Source organism: Podarcis gaigeae, assembly GCF_964106915.1.
Source record: "Podarcis gaigeae genome assembly, chromosome: W".
Taxonomy (NCBI): Eukaryota; Metazoa; Chordata; class Lepidosauria; order Squamata; family Lacertidae; genus Podarcis; species Podarcis gaigeae.
In genome coordinates this window covers 16,958,849-16,977,008 of record NC_139695.1, presented here as the reverse complement: position 1 = coordinate 16,977,008, position 18,160 = coordinate 16,958,849, and the positions used below count along the sequence as shown (strand labels likewise).

Below are 18,160 nucleotides of genomic sequence, written 5' to 3'. Positions count from 1 at the left end.
CCTTGGGAACCCCCTGCCCTTGGCCGCTGGCGCCCCCTTCTGTGAATCTTCCGATTCGCTGGAGAGGCTCGTGGAATCCCTCGGACCACTTTCATCTCCTGCGCTCCCCTCGGATTCCTCCCCCTCGCTCTCCATCTCCTCTCTTCCCTGTGCCTCTGCTCCTGAACCCCTGACAGTATCTGAGGCTCGTGTCCCTTCAGTAAATACAGTCTGTATATATTCAGATTCTGCCTCAAAACCATGAGGACCTGAAATGTTCTGCACTGTTTTAATTTAAGCCATTCTCTGGATTCTGTAAAAGGAGTGAGAGCTTGTTTCAGAATGTACTTATACCTGTGATGATTTGTTTTTGTTTTTTGTTTCTTAACTTTTCCAAAAGTATAAATGAAATTACATGAATTTGATTATAGGAGATAGGCATATCTCCTATAATTAAATGTATGTAATTTCACTAATATGTCTGAATTTTGCCTCTATCATAGGTTTCTTTCACGTTGGTAACAATGTCTGAACTGTCATAACGTAAAGTGTCAATTTTCTAGGCATGTGACCATGTTAGTCTGTTGCAGAAAACAAGAGAGAATTCTGCATCTTCAAGGCCAACAGATGTCTTCTGCCCTAGAATCTACTCTAAGGTGCATGGGCTGGTTAGCTAAGTGAGTGGATCTACTCTGAGCACAGAGAGGAGAGAGAAAAACCATTGCTGTGGAGTCAAAAGCCACGTTACATGAAAGAGAACTGTTAGTATGTTAACAGTACAATGTAGGGCACTCATAATAGAATCCAAACAAATTGCAACAATGCAATGTTGATGGCTGTGTTCTTAACTCTTCCCAGCTGGCTAGCAAAAATAAGTTTTATAAAAATGGACTTTGTGAGTAAGCCAAATTGAATAAATGATTCTTGCTTCTGAGTAGACTGGCATAGAATTACAATGTTAGGTGCTTTACAGCAGAAGTGGACCCTCCAGATGTTGCTGAACTACAACTGCCATCGGCTCCAGCCAACATACCAAACAGCCAGGGGTACCTGGAGTTGTAGGTCAGCCAAGATCTGGCACGCCAAACATTTTCCACTCCTGCTTTTAGGGGGCTGGGATGCTTCCATGCTCACAGAGTTTATTGTCTTCTCTCACTCCCTTTCCCCCTGACCCTGCAGGATCACAATCCTTGTCAACAGAGAGTTTGTCTCCAGAAAGAAACTTAAGCCAGAGACCAGGTTGCGAGGACAGGTAGGTAGCAAGGGATGGAAACTGCCACATTATGTATCATAAGACACTGCTTTCTTTTTTTTTAAAGGACAGAAACTGCTATTTGACTCTTCCTTGTAGATCCAAGAGGAGATTGAGCTCACAGGAGTGGTGAGGCTGTCGGAAACCAGCAAGCCATTTGTTCCAAAGAACGACATTGAAAGGAATCATTGCCATTACCGGGACCTGGATGCCATGGCGAGAGTGACAAGAGCTGACCCCATCTTCCTTGATGCAGACTTCTGTAAGTTCCCCAAGGACCTGGCTGTGTAGTCTTAGCTTTTGATAGGAGTGGACTGCAACAGGCTCCTGACTTTGGGCCCCATCTGCATTTAAAACCGTATCATACCACTTGACATGGTCATGCCTTCCCTCAAAGAATTCTGGGAACTGTGGTTTGTTAACAGTGCTGAGAGTTGTTAGGAGCCCCCACCCCCCAATTCCTCTCCCAGAGCTACAGTTACTAGTGGTTTAATAGTCAATCCCTCTTCCAAGGGAACTCTGAATCATAGCTCTGTGAAGGTAAGTAGGGATGGGTGATATATTGATACTTTGTTCCTTACCAGTATGAACTCCAGACCACGATCAAGGTTTCATATTTCTTCACCCTGTAATATATTGAGAATGCACTGCCTAGCTGGGCTTGCAGACCCAGCAGGTGTTAGTTTGATCAGCTCCGGCCCATCTGGAGCTGATTGAGCAGAGTGTAATCTCGCAGACGAAAGGATAAGCAGGTATTGTGCTACATGCTAATTTTATTTCTCATCTACATCGAGAACACACAAACGTACATCTTGCCTCTGTGAGATCACAGAGCAACTCCTTCCAGTAACTTGGACTGTAGAATGTAAAAGATGTATTGTGACATGCATCTGCTGCTCAGTGAGGGAAATAGAAACCAACATCCTCCCTCTTTCTGTGAACATCACTGGGCAGCGTGTTCATACAATATCAGTACAAACCCAACTTCCGTACATAGGTACAGTGTTGATCTCTTGGTACAACCTTGGACAATACATCAGCAGGAATTTCATTACCTGGCATATAGGACACCGTTACGAGTCCCTTCTGAACACATTCCCTAGCATGTTGCAGTTTCAATTGCAAGTGCTTTGTGCTTTGCTTACAACCTTCAGAATTCAGCAAAGCCAAGCATGCTTTGTTTTCCTGATAAACCTGGATTGGACATTTGACAGAAATTCTCATGTCTTTGCACAATTGTAACAACCATTCACAATCTTGAAGTGAATAAGACAGTGCATTCAGTTCAGCTTCACAAGTACTTAAGCTAACTGTTGTTTGCTTCTTGCATGACCAATCAAATAGACCCTGATTGTACATGTAGCAAACTCCAGACGTGCTTTTCCTGTCTGTAGTGTCACTTCCAAAACTTGCATCTGCAAATATCTCAAGACCACCAGACTTCTGATTGTTAAATCTCAGTCTGTAATGCATAGTGCCTTTCAAATAGTGAGCTATGCGTTTCAGAGCTTTCCAATCCTTAACAGTAGGGTTGTTGACTTTTCTGCTTAGCAAATTACAGCTAACAGCAATGTCAGGTCTTGAACATCTGGCAATGAAGTTTAGTTTGCCTAGCACACTTCTGTACAGTGTAGTGTCAGAAAATGCTCCTTCAGTGTCATCTACCTGATAACCTGTTGTCATCGGTGTGTCTACAGGGTTAGCATCCATCAGGTTTAGTTTGCTTAACACATCAGCAATTTTCCGTGACTGGTGTACTAGAATGTTACCATCTTGATCTCTCTCTATTTCCAGAGATAGGTAGTTGTTTACCTCACCAAGATCTTTCATGTCAAAGTGTTCTTTCAGTTGAGCTAGGGCGTTATTGTACATTGTGACATCCTTCCAAAAGAACAAAATATCATCAACATAAAATAAGCAATACAGCTTCTTTTGCCCTTCCGCTTTGACAAACACACATGGATCAGCTTTCCCTTGCTGAAAACCTAGAGAAAACAATACTTCAGTGAGTTTAGAGTGCCAACACCGTGCACTTTGTTTGAGACCATAAAGGGACTTCTTCAGAGAACAAACAAATCCCTGTTTTACCTGTACACCATCAGGTGGAAGCATATAAAGTGATTCACTTAGAGATCCGTACAAAAATGCTGTATTCACATCATTGTGGGAAATGTGTAGATTCTCTTCTGCATCAAGCTTGAGCATAAGCCCAATGCTCTCATACCATACTGTGGGTGAGTAGGTCTCGTGATAGTCTTCACCTGGTACCTGTGAAAAACCTCTGGCTACCAATCTGGTTTTGTGTCTGACTATCTTGCCATTTTGATCTGTCTTCGCTTTGAAGACCCATTTGCTTCCTAGCGGTTTCATTCCTGGAACTACTGGAACTAGCTCCCATGTTTTGTTCCTCTCTAAGGACTAAAGCTCAGCCTTCATGGCATTTAAGCATGGGTCAGCATCCTTTGAATCCAAATCCTGGATTTCTTGGAAGCTTGAAGGTTCAAATACCTTCTTGGAGCTATTAACAGCTGCAACTGCTGTTTTAGCAAATTCATCAGCAAATCTCTTTGGAGGTCTACCTTTAGTGGCTCTTTCAGACCTGCGAATTAGTCGTAAGTCTTCAACACTCTCCTCTTCCTTCTTAGGAGAATAGTGGCCTATAGTGAACAATGGTTCCTCCAATTCTCGATCAGAGCCTTCAGAGGGTCGCATAGAGGCTTTCGCACTCTTGAAATCCTCTGAATCATCCGATTCAGTCTCAGATTCAGAATCAGAACCTTTATCAGTGGGTGTAGGGTGTGGTTGTTGCTGTGGCTGTTGCTTATCCTCAGTCTCATCACTGTCATCAGGATAACATTGGAAAATTCCCACATTCTCCCCCCACTTGGCATTGTGCTCAACACTTCTTGTGAGCCTAATTGTCTTAGAGTCAGTCATCATTACTCTGTAAGAACCTTTCTGATACCCTAGAAAGATACCATGCAATCCACGCTTGCCTAACTTGGAGCTTTGCGGTGTGTGAACCCACATGTCAGAACCAAAAATTTTCATGTGTTTGATGTATGGCTTCTTGCCAAACATCTTTTCATGGGGGTACAACCAATCGCTGAAGATAACCTGCGATTATAACTGTAAACAAAACAGGCCAAAGATTCCGCCCAATAACTCTCTGGAAGATTGGCATCATGCAGCAAGGTTTTCAACCCTTGAAGCAATGTTTGATTTGCTCTCTCACAAAGTCCATTCTGCCATGGCGAACGAGGACTAGACAAATCGTGCTGAATTCCTTTCTCAGTCAGAAAAGCTTCAAACGGTTGAGAAGTGAATTCCCCCCCGCGATCAGTGAAAAGAGTCTTTACCTTTTTACCATGCACATTTTCCAACCAAGCACAGAATTCCTTGAACCTTTGAAATGCCTCTGATTTCTGTTTGAGATTGAACACATAAATATACCTGGAAAATGAATGAATGAGGACCATGAAGTACCTGTTTCCACCCAAAGAGGGCGATAGTGGACCAACTAAATCAGCATGCATTACCTGGTAAGGTTCTGTAGCTTGTCTACTAGACACCTTACCTTTCACAGCCATTTTCACCTTGTTAGAACCTGCAATGCAACAAGTTTCATCCTGCACAACATCATCATAATACAAAACAAACAAACAATCAACATATTCAGCATGCAATTCATAATCGTTTTTCTTTGTGATGGTGCACTTCTTGTTCTTGAAGGAAACGTCAATGTTCCGTTCATTCAGCTGCGCAACGCTGAGTAGATTGTGTGCAGCATCTGGAACGTCAAGAACGTTGTGTATCGACAAGTCCAAACTGTGAAGAACAACAGTTCCGTAGCCTTGACTGGGGATCGTGTGGTCATCCGCCTGGTGAATCGCACCTTCCTGCGGTGTAAAAGACACGAACAGTCCTTTCACGTTGCAAATGTGTCTCGTCGCTCCTGAATCAACCACAAAGAACGATCTAGACGTCTTCTGGACCTTTGCAACCTTTGGAGTGAAGCGTGAGACCATCACCTTGTGCTGCATTGTCCTGGACACCGGACCTTTGCCTTTGCCTTTTACACAAGTTGAGCTTTCACTGCGCTGCTCTGTCTTGGCCTTGGGATATCTGCATTCCCTCTTCATGTGGCCTAGACGTCCACACGAGTAGCATTTCACTGCTTTCAAAGCTTTGGCGCCATCTAGTGGTTCCACTGCATTCTGGGATGACGTCTGTGAAGACTCCCCCTTACCGATGCACTCCACCTGTCAGCTTCATTCTGAATCACAGCAGTAACATGCACTACCGTGTGCTGAGCAGTTGGCAGAACAGCAATCATGAAGGAATACACAGCCTCTGGAAAGGTGATTCCTCTCTGTTGCAGCTCATGCCTGAGATTCTGCATCTCCATCAGATGAGCACGCACATCTGCACCTTCAACAAGTGCCATATCATGCAACTTGGCATAGTAGAACAAAGAAGCACCAGCCTCTGTTCTCAAATGAGTGTCTCTTAAAGTGTCCCAGATTTCTTTGGCTGAGGTCTTATCACGCAAAAGACATAGCTCTTCTGGGGATACAATCAGCATAAGAGTTCCCCTTGCTTTGGAATCCCTAGCCTTCCATTCATCCGTCACCGGAGCTGGGTGTGTGTCTGTAATGACATTGAACAGACCCTCTTTTCGTAGCAGTGCTTCTGCATACAACACCCATTCCGCGTAATTCTTTTTATTGAGCTTAGGAATCCCAAAAGCGTCAGCTAGTCTTGCATTAGCCATCTCTGCTGCTTTAAAGCAAGCTGTGTCTGTTTACAGCAGCTGCATTCCAAAGGCACTTTCGATTTCAAGCCTCTGTCGCAGCAAACGGTTGCTTTGGCTTAAAAGTTCAAAGTCCAGCCTTAAAGCCATTAATTAGTAACTGGCAGGCTTCCCGTAGCAACAGCACATACCTCTCATCAATCTTCTTGACACGCTGAGCAGATAACTCTGTTCTGTTTCTCTGCCGGCCGCCATTCGTCATTCCGATTCCGACTTCTGGGCCCAGAACCTAAAATGTGAGATTTCGATCAGCTCTTGCCCATCTGGAGCTGATACAGCAGAGTGTAATCTCGCAGATGAAAGGATAAGCAGGTATTGTGCTACATACTAATTTTATTTCTCATCTACATCGAGAACACACAAACGTACATCTTGCCTCTGTGAGAGCACAGAGCAACTCCCTCTCCAACAAAGAAATGACAGAATACTGAAAAACAGGAAACCAGTGTAATCCAGTGAAATCCAGTCTCCCATTCCCGTGGGAAGCCAACAGTAACTTGGACTGTGGAATGTAAACAATGTCTTGTGACATGCATTTGCTGCTCAGTGAGGGAAATAGAAACCAACATCAGGCAGGAAGCAGAACTTTACTGCAAGGTAAAGCCAAGTTTACTGCAAAGTTAATGGCCATTTCCTGCCTGCCCAATCTGTTTCCCCCCCATAAGATCCACTTGCGTGCCTCTTGCTAGGCAGAATAGAAACCCAGCACGGTATCAAGCTTAGTACGGTCTTGGGGTCTCTACTCTGCCTAACAAGAGGCATGGTATGTGCCTTAAAGCCCCATGGATCTTATTGGGAGAAAAAGAAAATTTGTTTGCTTATTGGAAACTTCGTTTCTCAGCAGTGCTGTGGGAAGGAGATTCCAATCAGCAAACAAAGTTTCTTCTTTGTGACTTGGCTCCTGCTTCTATTCAGGCAAGGAGGCATCAATTTACTTTTGCAGTAAAGGGCTTTATGCATTTGGAAACTAAGGTGCAGACAATGCTGATGACTGGGCTGCTGTCAGTTCAAATTTTAATTGCTGGTTTTAGATATATTGTGATGTATTTTAAGTATTGTTTTAACCAGTTTGTTTTTATTATTCTTTATTCTATGACTGATGTTTTTAAATGTTGTAAGCCACCTTGAATTCCAACTTGACAGGATATAAATATATTACATAATAAATAAAATAATATGAGAGGCAGTGGGGTGGAATCCATGTACATTATTTTGAGTTTTTTTGGAGGATAAACACTACAGATTTAGTAAGTGACGCTTAAAGTTAGTTTAGTTTATGACGCTTAAATGCAGACCAATATATATCCCCCGAGAATTTACAGTAGTACTGATAACTATAGTATACATTGCACCTGATGCGAACACCAATGAGGCAATGGGTCTTCTGCATGATGTCATTAGCAGACAACAAGGCAAGTATCCCGAGGCTGCATTTCTTGTATGCGGGGATTTTAACCAGGCAGATTTGAAAGTGGCCCTACCCAAATTCTATCAACACATAAAATGTGCAACCAGGGGAGAAAGGACTCTGGACAGGCTGTATACAAATGTCAAACAGGCCTATAAGGCCGAACCATTGGCACATCTAGGCCAATCTGATCATGTGTCCCTGCTCCTGACTCCTGAATATATTCCATTGAGGAAACGGACTCCAGCTATAAAGAGGGATATTACAATATGGCCAGCTGAAGCATCCCAACAACTACAAGACTGTTTTCATGACACCGACTGGGAGGTATTTGCCCAACAGGATCTAGAGACTCATACTGAGCAAGTGTTGGACTATATCAGGTTCTGCACTGACAATGTAACACAGAGGCGCCGGATAAAGATCTACCCAAACAGGAAGCCCTGGATGACAAGGGAGGTTCAGGGGTTGCTAAAGGCAAGAAATACTGCTTTCAGAAGTGGAGATAAGTCGTTGTACAGCTTAGCTAGAGCGGATCTAAAGAGAGGTATCCGTGTAGCAAAGGAGGCGTATAGACAGCGGCTGGAGAATCATCTACAAAGCAACAACACCAGGCAGGTGTGGCAAGGCGTACAAGAATTAACAGGGTATAAATTCAAGGATTCCCTGGCAGACGAGGGAGGGGCATCCCTCGCAGAGGATCTGAATGCCTTTTTTGCCCGTTTTGAAGCAACATCTGCAGCAACACCTGCTGAGGCTTTACCACCACCACCACCACCACTCCCTGTGAAGGCTTTGCCACCATCACCACCATCGTCATCATCAGTACAAAGGAATGTGGTAGTCTCTGTGGAAAAAGAAGAGATGAGGAAGGCGCTGAAGGGAATCAACCCAAGGAAGGCCACAGGGCCAGATGGGGTAGCTGGAAGGGTACTGAGAGACTGTGCAGACCAACTAGCAGGAGTTTTCACTGGGATTTTAAATCGATCCCTAGCCCAGGCTATTGTTCCATCCTGCCTAAAGTCCTCTACTATCGTTCCAATAGCAAAAAAATCTAACCCGGAAGATCTGAATGACTTTCGTCCAGTAGCACTCACACCTATAATCATGAAGTGCTTTGAAAAGCTGGTACGAAATTATGTCATTGCCTGTTTACCAGAGGGACTGGACACATTCCAATTTGCTTATAAAACGAAAAGATCGACAGAGGACGCTGTGGCGATTGCCCTCCATGCCGTTCTTGCACATTTGGAGCAGCGGGGGGGTTATGCCAGACTGCTTTTTTTAGATTTCAGCTCGGCATTTAATACCATTCTACCACAACGTCTGGTGTCTAAACTGGAAGATCTGGGGCTCCCGTTATCACTTTGTGGGTGGATATCGGCCTTTCTGTCGGACCGCACCCAGAGGGTTCGGTTGGGCCCTTATACCTCTAATACACTTAAGACTAACACAGGAACACCACAGGGATGCGTACTTAGTCCGCTCCTTTATATTCTCTACACGTACGATTGTGTCGCTGCTCACCCTAGTAATAGGGTTGTCAAATTTGCAGATGACACAACCGTGATTGGGCTCATCTCTGAAAGGGAGGGTGAAACGGACTATAGAGATGAGGTGGAGCGGCTGACAGAGTGGTGCAGAGCTAACAACTTGCTCATAAATACAAGGAAGACAAAGGAGCTTGTGGTGGACTTCAGGAGACAGAAGAGCAATGTCCAGCCACTTCTGATTGATGGGGTCTGTGTGGAGAGGGTAACAACGTTCAGATTTTTGGGTATTGAATTACAAGAGGATCTGTCCTGGAGTGTCAACACAAGGGGGCTTGTGAAGAAGGCGCAGCAGAGACTGTACTTTTTAAGAATCCTAAGGAAAAACCATCTTCCGCAGAAACTGCTGCTTGCCTTCTATCACTGTGCCATTGAGAGCGTGCTCACTTATGGCTTATGTGTGTGGTACGGAAGCTGTACTACCCAGGACAGGATGGTGTTGTGCAGAGTTGTTAAGGCAGCAGAGAGCATTGTTGGCTGCCCACTCTCCACCTTAGAGCAGATTTATGCCACAAGGTGCCATAGGAAGGCACTGGACATAGTAAAAGATCCATCGCATCCTGGTCACTGTCTCTTCGAGCTCCTGCCGTCGGGACGGAGATACCGGACGATGATGACAAGAACGAGCCGTCTCAAGAACAGCTTCTTCTCCAGAGCGATCTCGGCCCTGAATGGGAAACCTGGACTTTGAAGTCATCTAATCTTCCTTGCTGTATTATATTATATTGTTTTAATTAGTGTTTTTATAGTTGTTTTGATTTTAAATGGAGTGCCCTATCTGGGTGGATGGAGCAGCCAAGTAATTTCATTGTCCCTGAGAGGGGGCAATGACAATAAAGATATTATTATTATTATTATTATTATTATTATTATTATTATTATTATTATTATTAAGTAACACATAATTTGACATCTCTTTTATTGGTTTGGTTCAATATTAGAATATTTTTAACCGTAGGATTTTTTTTACACATTTAAAATATATAAGAAATATATCTACACTAAATTATAGAGTAGTATTGAGTAGAGCTACACACATGCAGAGCTACATACACGCAAGAATGAATTTCAGTGGGGACAAATGCGAGGTTCTACACTTAGGCAGGAAAAACCAGCTGCACAAATAAAAGATGGGGGACACCTGGCTTGCCAGCAGTATATGTGAAAAGGATCTAGGAGTCTTATTAGACCACAACCTCAACATGAGTCAACTGTGTGATGCAGCAGCAAAAAAGCTAAAGCTATTCTAGGCTGCATCAACAGAAATATAGTGTCATAGTCCCGCTCTCTTCTGCCTTTGTCAGACCACACCTGGAGTACTGTGTTCAGTTCTGGGTGCCACAATTTAAGAATATTAACAAGCTGGAACATGTGGAAAGGAGGGCAACCAAAATGATCAAGGATCTGGAAACCTAGCCTTATGAGGAACGGTTGAGGGAGCTGGGTATGTTTAGCCTGGAAGAGAAGACTGAGAGGAGATAGGGTAGCCACCTTCAAGTATCTTATGGGGTGTCACATGGAAGATGGAAGCAGCATGTTTTTTCCTGCTCTGGAGGGGGCAGGATCCGAATGAATGGAGTTCCACTTAGTTTAATACCACTTATGTCAGAAACCACAGAGCCTAAACCACAGAGCCTAGGGCTTGCCAATCAGAAGGTCGGCGGTTCGAATCCCCGCGGAGGGGGGAACTCGGTCCCTGCTCCTGCCCACCTAGCAGTTTGAAAGCACAACAAAGTGCAAGTAGATAAATAGGTACCACTCCGGCGGGAAGGTAAACGGCGTTTCCATGCGCTGCTCTGGTTCGCCAGAAAGCGGCTTAGTCATGCTGGCCATATGACCCGGACGCTGTACGCCGGCTCCCTTGGCCAATAAAGCGAGATGAGAGCCACAACCCCAGAGTCGTCCGCAACTGGACCTAATGGTCAGGGGTCCCTTTACCTTTACCTTTATGTCAGAGCCAGGTGTGGATTGGGTAGAGCAGTCATTTGGTTGGTTTGCTATGCTATACAGGGGGTGAAGTAGGACAGGGAGTTACACAGAAAATCTGAGCATGGGAGAGCTGTATCATTGGCAGGGAGAGTGAGATGGGAGTGGGAGTAGAGATTACATAAGTTTACCTACATAGGACTACCTACATAGGTTTTCACTTTTTACATAAAAGTAAGCTGCCCCTGGTGTTTGAATTTCTTTTCTAAAGGCTCATATTGCATATGGTTCTGACTCCCTGCTGTTTCTCTCTTGCAACCACAGAAAGCACAGTTCCAGGGGGGGCCCTTTGGAGGCCAGACGAGGGTGACGTTACGCAGCGAGCACATGCAATACATCATTACCTGGTAAGTGACAAAACATTTGGGGTTTTATCTAGAGCGGGGCGATATTTGAAAATCATGATGCAGGAAAAGCTGTGAAGCCAGCTAATGCTTCTTTATAGCTCCATCCTTACTTCAGACATAGTGATATATTGTGATGTTTAGCTGGTGACAATATTGCAGTGTTGAAATCAGGTATCACCCAGGCCTAGTTTCATCCATGTTCCCAGCCTTTGGGATATTCCTGTTGATTTTATCTATATACCATTTTTGAGTGGTATTGTGTGGCACAGAAATTTTTTTAATGATGCTAAGTAGTAAATATTCTGCAAGTGTTTTTGCCAACAATGATTTAAAAAAACCTGATTCTCGTACAGATTGGTGTCTTTTGGTATCTACTTCTACTATAGACTGGCATCTTGCTGACGCTATTGAGGTTGTACAGTGGTACCTCTGGTTAAGAACTTAATTTGTTCCAGAGGTCCGTTCTTAACCTGAAACTGTTCTTAACCTGAGGTACCACTTTAGCTAATGGGGCCTCCTGCTGCCGCCGTGCAAATTCTGTTATCATCCTGATACTATTTCTGGGTTAGCAGAGTCTGTAACCTGAAGCGTCTGTAACCCGAGATACCACTGTAATCAGCTGTTGGCCCTTTTTGTTAGCCATTATGTATATTTCCCTATATACACACAATAGCTGGGACAATCTCGTTCTCACGCTGGAAGCTATGCATGAAGATGATCTGACTCTGGATTATGTTACTGGCCGGCTGCTGGAGGAATGGCAGAGGTGTGACAGCAAGCAGTTGTCTGCTCCGAGTGCTTCGACAAGCGATCGGCTTGTGAAGAATGCAGGCGGCATTTCTGAGGAGAACCAGCCAAAACAACATACCCGAGCTACGGCTGGTGAGGAATCTGCGTTTGCTGTTTGTCGTTGTTACAGGTGCGGTTCTACTCGGCATCTGAGGAAGCAGTGTCTGGAGGAGGCCATATCTGAGGGTCAAAAGCAGCGGAAACAGCAAACAAAGTTTGGAAAGAAGAAGCAGATGGCACAACTTGTGACGGCCGTGGTCGAGTGTCCTGATGAGCAGTGAAACACCTGGATTATCGATTCAGGGAGTTCCTGGCACATTGTTGTTTCAGAGGCGGTTTTTGCCAAGAAGGTTTCTACACCATGGAGCCAGGTGGCATTTGCTGACGGAAGGAAATCTGACGTGGAGTCGGGTGGTTCTGTTTTTGTCTCCTGTCTTCGCACGCATCTGGACAACGTTCTGTGTGTTCCTTCGCTGAGGAGCAACCTGATGTCTGTCTCCTGTCTGCTGAAAGCTGGGTTTGTAGTGCATTTCCGGGACAGTTACTGTGAGATCCAGAAAGGCGGAGTGTGATGGCCTGGGATTCGGACTCGGATGCTGAACCTGAGGGATCCCAGCTTGCACAGGATTCCCCGCTTCCAGAACCAGCTGAGCCGGGGCTGTGGCATGAGCCTGAATGGTCCTCACCTGTGCTGGATCCTCAGGTGCAGGCATCAGATGAGTCTGCTCTGGCTTCTGAGGTGATGGAGGACACGTTGCCTGCAGGTGCTCCACTCTCAGCCCCATCAGGGGAAGCCGAGGTTGCCTCTGGGTCCAGTAACCCTCCAGCCTCTCCTGAGCTGCAGAGGCTCAGGGCAGAGAGGCGGAGAGAACTAAGTTCCCGCAGGAGGAGTGCTCACCTCCAGGCAAGGAGAGGCAAGTCACCAGAGGATCGGGGCCGCCCTATGCCTCGGGGCAGATAAAAGCCGGCTAGCCCCAGTCCCAAGTTGTGGGAGCAACATTGTTAGTTCCTGCCTGAACCTTGTCCAGCTTTCCTGCCCGAGCTCCTGACCCACCCTGGCTCCCTGCTTGCAAGCCTGTTCCTGACTTCACCAGACTTCCCGCCCTGCACCCAGCTTCAGCTACTACGGACTGCCTCCACGTTAGCCACCTGAGTCCACAATAAAAGAATTCCACTTGGCACCTTTAATTCTTTTACGATCTGTTGTCCGAGCGTGAAAAGCTCGCGGCTCGTTTCTGTCTTTACGGTATGATGTCGGCTGCTGGGCTGACGACCGTGATTGACGAACAGAAACAGACTTGGGAGTACTTTGCTTTCTTTTGGATCTGCAGTCCTTTGCAAAATGTCCTTGCTTACTGCAGAACCAACAACACTTGGCAGTTTTAAATGCAGTCGTATCACCACAAGTTTGCATATGGCGTTCCTCATTACTTCTGGAAATAGGAGAGCTTATGGCACAAGCCTCCCTTCTGTCCAACTCGCCCATTAATCTTGCCGGTACCTCCCACAGTTAATTGTGCTGGTGGAACGGCAGATATCTGGCTAGCTATAGCATCAAAATCCTCATTAAGGGAACAAAGAATGATAAAAACATACTGAATATCAGGTATCTCCATGTCCCTTCGAATTAATTCGCAGCATATTGCCTCCAGACGTCTCAAGTGTGCTGCCAAATCACCACCAGGCTGCAACTTCGTCTGGTACAGCTGTTTGAAAAACGTCAATGCAGATGCTGACTCTTTTCTAACATGCACTGCTGCAAGACTGTCCCACATTTCTTTGGCAGTTTTCTCTTATATAGACTACTTGCTGGTCGCTGACTGCCAAATTAATTATCGCCCTGGCTTTTGCATCTCCTTTTGACCAAGCATTAGTCACAGGGTCAGGAGGATCATCAGTTACATAGGTCCATACGTCTCTAGAGGTCAAAAGTGCCTCCACCCGAAAAGACCATAAACTATAGTTCTCATCTGTCAGCTGTGGGAAGACCAGAGCTTTCTCAGCTTCTGGAACCCGGTCAACCATTCTGGAACTCTTCCAGACCCACAGAACTATGCCAACAGGAGGAGGAGTTTTCAAACCTTTCTCAGAGTCCAAAAATATGCAGTCATCCACTCAGTAGCTGGGCCCATAACCAAAAGGTGTTGGCTATTTGCAGTTTAGTAGCGCTGCAGAGAGCTTGCTGGGGAGACCATGCATTAAAAAGGGACTCAAAAATAACTTAAACAAGACAAAAAAAAAATCCTTCCAGTAGCACCTTAAAGACCAACTAAGTTAGTTCTTGGTATGAGCTTTCGTGTGCATGCACACTTCTTCAGATACACACAAAATACACATGCACACGAAAGCTCATACCAAGAACTAACTTAGTTGGTCTTTAAGGTGCTACTGGAAGGAAGTTTTTTTTTGTTTTGACTATGGCAGACCAACACGGCTACCTATCTGTAACTGGAACTTAAACAAGGTTTTAATAACAAAAACTCCTTATAGACGAAATACATCAACAACAAACCAGACCCAACCACCAACCCATCCCCCAGGGTAATGAGAGAGCTAGGTGCTGCCCCTTATATACTATACTCAATTGCTGACACAGCTTGATTAACACAACTCAGCAGCAACTGCTATGTTTCACAGCTGTAAGACTGGTTCTCGTTATTTGCCCTGGCCCTGGCCCTTAAAGACATACACAACTTGTGAAACAATAATGAACCTTCACATTTTAAAGTGACCATTCAACACACAGGTCATAGAAAAACATGCCCCCATAGTCTGGAAGAAAACGGGTTGGCAGAGAGGAAAAACAGGTCTCTACAGGAGATGTTGTACTCAATGCTTGAGGATGCTGGTCTATCAAAGGTGTTTTGGGCAGAAGCTTTTCTGTCCATGTGCTATTTGCAGAATCATTTATTTCATAGATCAATTGGAACAACACCCTATTTCAAATTGTTCAACAAGAAGCCCAAAGTTGATCATGTGCGTACATTTGGTGTGAAGGCATGGGTTCATGTGCCTCGAGCACAGCGTAGAAAGGGTGATCCCAAAGCACAACAGCTTATATTTGTAGATTACCAAGATTTGGGCAAAGGTTACAGGTTTGCGGTTGGTAAAAATGGGCTGGTTGTTTCAAGGAATGTTAGGTTCTGTGAGCATAGCGGCTGGGAGAAGCTGCATGCCAACTCTGAAGTTTGGTTTCAAATATCAAAGGGGAGATCTTTGAATGCTAAAAGAAAACCAGACACAGACACAGAAGAGGATTCTTCTGTTGAGGCTAAAGAGAATGGTAGTCAGTTTTCGTCACAGCAGGAATTCCACTCTCCTCAAGGGGGGCGAGAATCTGAGGGGGGAAACAGTAAAAGCAAAGCCGGTTTCCCTCCCAGAAGATCTCAGAGGAAGACTAAAGGTGTACCCCCAGATCGTTTTAAACCTGGTACTGCGAATGTTTTCCATGTAGCAGCTGAACCTCAAAGCTACAAGGAGGTGCTGGGGTTACCAGAGGACCAATTTTTGCTCTGGAAAAATGCTATGCAGGAGGAAATGGATTCTCTGCGTGAGCATGAGGTGTTTACACCTACACCACTACCGAAAGGAGCTAAAATAGTGGGGTGCAGATGTTGGTTTCTGCTCCCGGGCCCAGAAAAACAGAATCAGACTGAACTAATGGCTGCTGGCAGAGGAACAGAGGGACGGATCGGACGTTATCTGCTCTGCGTGTCAAGATGATTGATGAGAGGTATGTGCTCTTGCAACGGGCAGCCTGCCAGTTCCTAATTGCTGGCTTCAAGGCTGGATTAGAACTTTTAAGCCTGCCACGCAGAGGCTTGAAAACCGAAAGTGCTTTTACAAGTGCTTTTGGAAGCAGCTGTACACAGACACAGCTTGATTAATGCAGCAGAGATGGTTAATGCAAGACTGGCTGATGCTTTTGGGATTCCAAAGCTTGATAAAAAGAATTATGCGAAGTGGGTGTTGTATGCAAAAGCTTTGCTACGAAAAGAGGGTCTGTTTGAAGTCATAACAGGCACCCCCCCAGCTCCGATGACAGATGAATGGGCAGCTAAGGATTCCAAAGCAAGGGGAACGCTTACGTTGATACTATCCCCAGAAGAGTTATGCCTATTGCGTGATAAGACCTCAGCCAGAGAGATTTGGGACACTTTGAGAGATTCTCATTTGAGAACAGAAGCTGGTGCTTCTTTGTTCTACTATGCCAAGCTGCATAATATGGCACTTGCTGAAGGTGCAGATGTGCGTGCTCATCTGATGGAGATGCAGAATCTGAGACATGAGCTGCAACAGAGAGGACTCACCTTTCCAGAGGCTGTGTATTCCTTCATGATACTACATTCTTTGGGTTCAAGTTGGGAGTCCGTTGCGACTCAGATTGCTGTTCAGCCAACTGCTCAGCTCACAGTAGCCCATGTTACTGCCGTTGTTCTGAATGAAGCGGACAGGCGAGGTGCTAGCTGCATGGGTAAGGGGGAGTCTTCACAGACGTCATCCCAGAATGCAGTGGAACCACCAGATGGCGCCAAAGCTTTGAAGGCAGTGAAATGCTACTCGTGTGGACATCTAGGCCATATGAAGAGGGAATGCAGATATCCCAGGGCCAAGACAGAGCAACGCAGCGAAGGCTCATTGCGTGGTAAAGGCAAAGGCAAAGGTCCAGTGTCCAGGACAACGCAGCACAAGGCAATGGTCTCACGCTTCACTCCAAAGGTTGCAAAGGTCCAGAAGACGTCTAGATCTTTCTTCGTGGTGGATTCGGGTGCAACGCGCCACATATACAACGACAAGCGACTGTTCGTGTCTTTTACACCGCAGGAAGGTGCGATTCACCAGGCGGATGACCACACGATCCCCAGTCAAGGCTACGGAACTGTTGTTCTTCACAGTTTGGACTTGTCAATACACAATGTTATCTACGTTCCAGATGCTGCACACAATCTACTCAGCGTTGCGCAGCTGAATGAACGGAACATCGACGTTTCCTTCAAGAACAAGAAGTGCACCATCACAAAGAAAAACGATTATGTATTGTATGCTGAATATGTTGATCGTTTGTTTGTTTTGTATTTTGTTGATGTTGTGCAGGATGAAACTTGTTGCATTGCAGGTTCTAACAAGGTTTTGCATGCAGGATGTATTCATGATTTTCACAGAAAATTTGGTCATTTACATTTTGAGGCAGTATCTAAAATGCCTGCCTTGGTTGAAGGTATGACTATTAAACCCTGCAGGTACCACATGAAGTGCAAGGCATGCACAGCAAACAAGGTGAAAATGGCTGCGAAAGGTAAGGTGTCTAGCAGACAAGCTACAGAACCATACCAGATAGTGCATGCTGATTTGGTTGATCCACTATCGCCCTCCTTGGGTGGAAACAGGTACTTCATGGTCCTCATTGATGCATTTCCAGGTATATTTAGGTGTACAATCTCGAGCAGAAATCAGAGACATTTCAAAGGTTCAAAGAATTCTGTGCTTGGTTGGAAAATGTGCATGGTAAGAAGATAAAGACTCTTTTCACTGATCGTGGGGGGGGGGGGATTCACTTCTCAGCAGTTTGAAGCTTTTCTGACTGAGAAAGGAATTCAGCACGATTTGTCTAGTCCTCGTTCGCCATGGCAGAACGGACTTTGCGAAAGAGCAAATCAAACATTGCTTCAAGGGTTGAAAACCTTGCTGCATGATGCCAATCTTCCAGAGAGTTATTGGGCGGAATCTTTGGCCTGTTTTGTTTACAGTTATAATCGCAGGTTATCTTCATCGATTGGTTGTACCCCCTATGAAAAGATGTTTGGCAAGAAGCCATACATCAAACACATGAGAATTTTTGGTTCTGACATGTGGGTTCACACACCACAAAGCTCCAAGTTAGGCAAGCGTGGATTGCATGGTATATTTCTAGGTTATCAGAAAGGTTCTTACAGAGTAATGATGGCTGACTCTAAGACAATTAGGCTCACAAGAAGTGTTGAGCACAATGCCAAGTGGGGGGAGAATGTGGGAATTTTCCAATGTTATCCTGATGAC

The 18,160-nt window shown here is 45.1% G+C and overlaps 2 long non-coding RNA genes across 2 annotated transcripts in view; one reads left to right on the top strand and one right to left on the bottom strand.

The window, feature by feature from the left end:
- LOC310836019 overlaps positions 1-18,160 on the bottom strand; it is a 463,755-nt gene that overhangs the window by 438,440 nt on the left and 7,155 nt on the right. The window lies entirely within an intron of this gene.
- On the top strand, positions 526-11,393 carry LOC310836078. The gene is made up of 3 exons (XR_014559850.1): positions 526-1,231; positions 1,331-1,493; positions 11,253-11,393. It is a non-coding gene; the product is annotated as an uncharacterized lncRNA (long non-coding RNA).